Source organism: Staurois parvus, unplaced genomic scaffold, assembly GCF_062004578.1.
Source record: "Staurois parvus isolate SC_StPar_1 unplaced genomic scaffold, SC_StPar_1.0 ptg000586l, whole genome shotgun sequence".
NCBI lineage: Eukaryota > Metazoa > Chordata > Amphibia > Anura > Ranidae > Staurois > Staurois parvus.
The window spans coordinates 2,197,115-2,203,232 of record NW_028318382.1 but is presented as its reverse complement, the minus strand read 5'-3'; positions in this window follow the sequence as shown (position 1 = coordinate 2,203,232).

The window sequence follows — 6,118 nt, the reverse complement described above, 5'->3', positions numbered from 1 at the left end:
CCACATGGAGGCTGTGGTAAGGAGAGCATTGCATTATGAACTGGGGGCTGCAATTGGCACGGCCAGTGGGCATGTGTAACAATAGCACAGTGTGTGTGCCAGGAGGGAACATTCCAGATTCCAGTGTTTTCACTAAATGTACAATATGTCACCAGGTCAGGAGCTGTGTGTTTACATCATTTGTACAGATGGAGATACAGCTCTGCTCAAATCCAAATCCGTGTGTATATGTGTACAAATCTAAATACATGCTAATAAGATATGACCATGCGTCAACACTGAAAATTCTGAACACTTTGTACACTGCTCTACATGCTCGCATAATTAGAAAACTTTAGCATTTTTTTCATATATTGCAATACATGTTCAAGCTGGCCAACTGCAGCAAAGTGTTCACTCACTGGTCAGTCTATACTCCATGCTGCAAAATGCCCTTGCTTGCTTATATCCTACTTTATTGGACATGTAGTACAAACACTCCAACTGTGTCTATAGAAAATAAAAACACTGCTAAAAAAAATCACAAAACTTGAATGAAAAATGTATAAAATATCCAAATCAAAAGTGCAAAAAATAAGTCCCAATCCAAAAATGAAGATATCCTAAATCCAATATGCTCCAAAAAAAAAATAAATAAAAGGTGCCGTATGCAGAACATTTCAGTGTATAAACACCATCCATGATACCCAACATATACTGCACTCACCAAATATAGTGGACTCTCAGTGATTAAGAGTCAAATACGCTTTGTGGATATTATATATCCTGCCAATAGGGGTTCCACTGCTCAGAAGAATACTCCAATAGAAGGATTTCCCACACATTCGATCAGTGTAAAAAAGAGAAGAAAAACTGATAGTGTAATATTGTCAAAAGAATTTAATTCTAAAAATGGATGCATCAATTGCACTCATATGTTAAAACAACAAATGCCTTGGGTCAATTACATATGAACTTCAAATCAATTTCTGCCAATTAAGATTCCCGTAGTGTGTGAACTGGCAGCTCAGATAGATATGGACACAGTAAAGATGGCTCTGGAACGCAGCGTCCCGCTCCATTTTGGAGCACATTGGATTTAGGATATCTTCATTTTTTTGGGATTGGGACTTTTATTATTTTTGCACTTTTGATTTGACATGTTATATATTTTTCATGTAAGTTGTTGTGTTTTTTTTTTTTTTTTTTTTTTTTTGTTTTGTTTTTTTGAGATATAGATAAATATATTAAATTTTTTTTTTTTTTTTTTTGTTTGTTGGTTTGTCAACAAAGAGCAGCAGCTTTTGGTTTAGGAATTTAATTTTTTTTTTTTTTTGCACAGGTTTTTTTGATTACTCCAACTGTCTGCCCTATATTGGCATTTGTATGTCCAGTAAAGTATTAAATCACCCTGTATATTCTCAGTCTGAGAGACAAGTCATTCCTGAATGATATTTAGGAGGGTTAAATAACACCTATCTGAGGCTGGAAAGGGAAATGTGAAAGTGTGCAGAGAGCATCAGCTGCTGGCTAAAAAGGAAAAAAATAAAAATCCTAACTTTTTTTTTTTTTTTACTTTTTTTTTTTTTTTTTTTTTGTACAGCTTACCTTACCAAATAAAAGAAACATTTTTAGACAATAATAAAGAAACTGTATATATTTTCTTTAAATTTTTAAACACTGCTCAAAAAAATTAAAGGAACATTTTGAAAACACATCAGATCTCAATGGGGAAAAATATCATGCTGGATATCTATACTGATATGGACTGGGTAATGTGTTAGGAACGTAAGGATGCCCCATTGTTTGCTGGAAATGAAATTTTATCAATCTACAGAGGACTGAATTCAAAGACACCCAGAAAATCAAAGTGAAAAAATGATGCAGCAGGCTAGTCCATATTGCTGAAATTTCATTGCAGCAACTCAAATTGTTACTCAATAGTTTGTATGGCCCCCACGTGCTTGTATGCATGCTTGACAATGTTGGGGCATGATCCTACTGAGATGATGGATGGTGTTCTGGGGTATTTTCTCCCAGATCAGGACCAGGACATTGCTGAGCTCCTGGACAGTATGAGCAACCTGGTGGCGTAGGATGGACTGAAACATGATATCCCAGAGGTGTTCTATTGGATTTAGGTCAGGTGAGCGTGGGGGCCACTCAATGGTATCAATTTCTTCATTCTCCAGGAACTGCCAGAATACTCTCGCCACATGAGGCCGGGCATTGTTGTACAGCAGGAGTAAACCAGGACCCACTGTGCCAGCGTAGGGTCTGACAATGGGTCCAAGGATTTCATCCCGATACCTAATGGCAGTCAGGGTGCTGTTGTCTAGCCTTTTAGAGGTCTGTGCGTTCCTCCATGAATATGCCTCCCCAGACCACCACTGACCCACCACCCAAACAGTCATGCTGAACGATGTTCCAGGCAGCATAACATTCTCCACGGCTTCTCCAGACCCTTTCACATCTACAACATGTGCTCAGGGTGAACCTACTCTTGTTTTTGAAAAGCACAGGGCTCCAGTGGCAGACCTGCCAATTCTGGTGTTCAATGGCAAATGCCAATTGAGCTCTATGGTGCCAAGCAGTGAGCACAGAGACCACCAGAGGACCTCAGACCTCAGTCTGTTTCTGATTGTTTGGTCAGAGACATTCACACCAGTAGCCTGCTGGAGGTCACTTTGTAGGGCTCTGGCAGTGCTCATCCTGTTCCTCCTTGCACAAAAGAGCAGATACCGGTCCTGCTGATGAGTTAAGGACCTTCTACGGCCCTGTCCAGATTTCCTAGAGTAACTGCCTGTCTCCTGGAATCTCCTCCATGCTCTTGAGACTGTGCTTGGAAACAAACCTTCTGGCAATGACACGTATTGATGTGCCATCCTGGAGGATTTAGACTGCCTGTGAAACCTCTGTAGGGTTCAGGTATTGCCTCATGATACTAGTAGTGACATTGACCCTAGCCAAATACAAAACTAGTCAGAAGAGATGAGTAGGGGAAAAAATGTCAGTGGCCTCCACCTGTAAAGCCATTCCTGTTTTGGGAGTCGTCTCATTGTAGCTGAAAATGATTAGCAACTCCCTCTGCTACTTAACTGACCAGATCAATATCTCAGGAGTTTGACTTGATACTATACTCTGATTAAAAAGTGTTCCTTTAATTTTTTGAGCAGTGTATTTAAGTGCTTTTCTATATCTGACTAATTTTGGACTAGTTTTATGAAGCATCCCCACTTAATTAACCACATATGCTGGAAAGTTTGGTCTACATCAAAATGTGGAGAAATATATAATTAACAGCATGTGTAAAGTGTTGCAGATAAGAGTTGGCACTATATAAATCCCATATAATAAAAATCCTGTATAATAATAATGTGAAATAGATATACAGGCGTAGCTCGGTCTACAAACGCCTTGGTTAACGTAATTTTCAGTTTATGAATGAAAATCCATTGAAAATAATGCCTCGGTTTACAAATTTTTTGTAGAATACAAAGCAAGTTTCCCCAGGATGCATTGCGCCCTGGGAGGTTTATAGCGTTTGCCCCTTGCCTTTTAAAGTGCACTTTATAAAGAGTTTTCAACAGATAAGACTTTTTTCTTACTTTTTTCTGACCTCCGGAACGGATTCATTGGTTTTAAATGCATTTACAACATTTTTTCACAATACGAAGCAAGTTTCCCCAGGATGAATTGTGCCTGGGAGGTAGCATGCTGGAGTCTGTGGGTAGCATGTGGCGTCGAGTGTGGAGGTGCTGTAGCGGTTTTTGCATCGAGTTTTGGAGCCATTCTGGAAATTTTTAATCATGTCCCTGTACAATATTTATGCCTTTAAAGTAGTGCATTTTATAAAGAGTTTTGAACAGATAAAATACTTTTTTAAAAACTTTTTTCTGACCTCCGGAATGGATTAATAGGTTTTCAATGCATTTCTATGGGAAACTACATTTCGGTTTACTAATTTTTCGCAATACGAAATGTCCCGGAGAATGCATTAAATTCCTAAACCGAGGTATGCCTGTATAAAACTCATATGTATGGAATTCTATCACTACACATATTAGCTACATGCTGCACTATTATCAGAATACAAAACACATTCTGCAAATGGTCCTTTTGTTAGTCTTTCATTTCGTCCTGTTCAGCCTTAAGCCCCTTCTCAAGGACATAATCCCCTGCTGCTAGCTAACCAGAGATTTGCCCTTGACTGGGGTACGAGGGAATGAGGGGGAGCTTACTTTGAGCAAGTAAGACTGGCTCTGATACACTTTTTACAGCCCACACTATGTCTTGCCACCACTAGAGGGAGACTCCACTGCAGTGTAGTTGACTGACCACACACAGGCAGATACCCATTTTACACACAATCTAGTGCACTCTAAGGGATGAAGAGCAGTCTAGAAATTAGCATACACTTCTTGGATTTCTCAAGCTATCCTACAAGCTAGAATCCTTGTATTAGTCGCTCTTCTCACTCATGGTAGCTTGCCACCACCTAGCAGTTTGTCTGCTGACCAGTCTTCTAGGCAACCATACACACACACGCAGATCTGTCTGGTAGATCAGCTAGATTACAATCTGCATGCAGTTTGCCAACACGTAGTACAATTGCATGAGTTTATCAAGAAATTTAGACTGAGCACATAGACACTATGATGCAAAAATCTCTCTACGGATATGAGTCCTAGCTTAGTACACAGAAAGCACCCTGGGGGTGTTCCCTCCCGGCCCACAGGATGGTTCTGTGTTCCCAAGTGGCTAGAGTTAAATCGTCCATGAAAGGTTCCGATGGCTGGGCCGAGGATAGGATTTTCAACACTAGCATGTCAGTCTGATCACAACAAGACCAATCAACACTTGACTGTGGCGATCAGGCTCCATATAACATAGGCTCATTCATACATTTCTTCAATGACCAGGTTGTCTAGGGTTGTTGTTTTTGTTGTTTTCATTTTTGGAGAACTTGGATAGGGTTGAGGGAATGAAGTAGGATATTCCAAAAACAAGAACTATGTACACTTGAGGATTTAAGTATTCTTCAGGACTATATTAAAATCTGTGCTTGCAACAAACAGTAGACTTCAGCTTTAAGGTAGGAGTAGTTATACATTTCTTTCTTAGAGCAGGAGATTAGGTGGACAAAGCTCTTCAGGATACCAGTCGTCTCCTTGATCTAAACCCACAGCTGACTTCCTAGCACCAGAGGGGTTTTAGCATAAAGTCTCGAAGATCCTTTCAGAGGTGTGTGTATTCACAAGGCCCAAGGACAGCTGGTTGCCTTCTTCTGCGATAACAGACCAGATCTTCAGTAGACAGCCCCCAAGTTAGCTCTTAGCAGAACCTGGGTCTCAGTATTCAGGCCCTCAGGTTGCCCACTTGAGGCCTATGACAGTAGATACAGCAGAATTGAGAGGGGAGCATGCTCCCTCCAGGCTGGACTAATCCTATACAGGATAAGTCCCAGAGCTCAGTGTGCTCCCTGCATGTATACAGTATTGACGGGTGGACTGACAACTCACGGGGGCCCCCGGGTAATAGGGGATCATGGGGCCCCTGTGTCCTCACCCACACTCAAACCAGACCCAATAAAAGCTTATGAAAGGTACCAAGGACATCTCATGGGGCCCCCTACTGACCCTGGGCCCTCGGGCAGTGCCCAAGTGCCCAAATGGTCAGTCCACCCCTGACAGTATCCCATAATTCAGAGCTGTATCAGTATTCATGCTGCCATCTGCATAGCTCCACACCTATCATCCAGAAGCTTCTCAAGCTTTCTGGATGCAGAGGGACTTATCAGAGTAGTAGCAGCTGAATACACTGAGCAGATCTGACTAGCAGAACACAGCAACACTGATTACAGTGTGTAACTATGCTTTTATCTAACAACAATCACAACCACACTGACTACAGTGTGACAACTAAATTTACAATAATTTATCAAAAAACATACTAAATCTTATCTATCTAAACCTAGCACCTATCTAGGAGGGTGCTACATCTACACTAAACAAACCATTTTCCATGTACGCATGCCCCATAAGGTGTATGATCAGGAGCAATTATTTTCATCTCCCTGCAACTGTTTTGGTTTTTATGAGCAATAAAATATTTTTCGCTGATCTTTGACATAAATCAA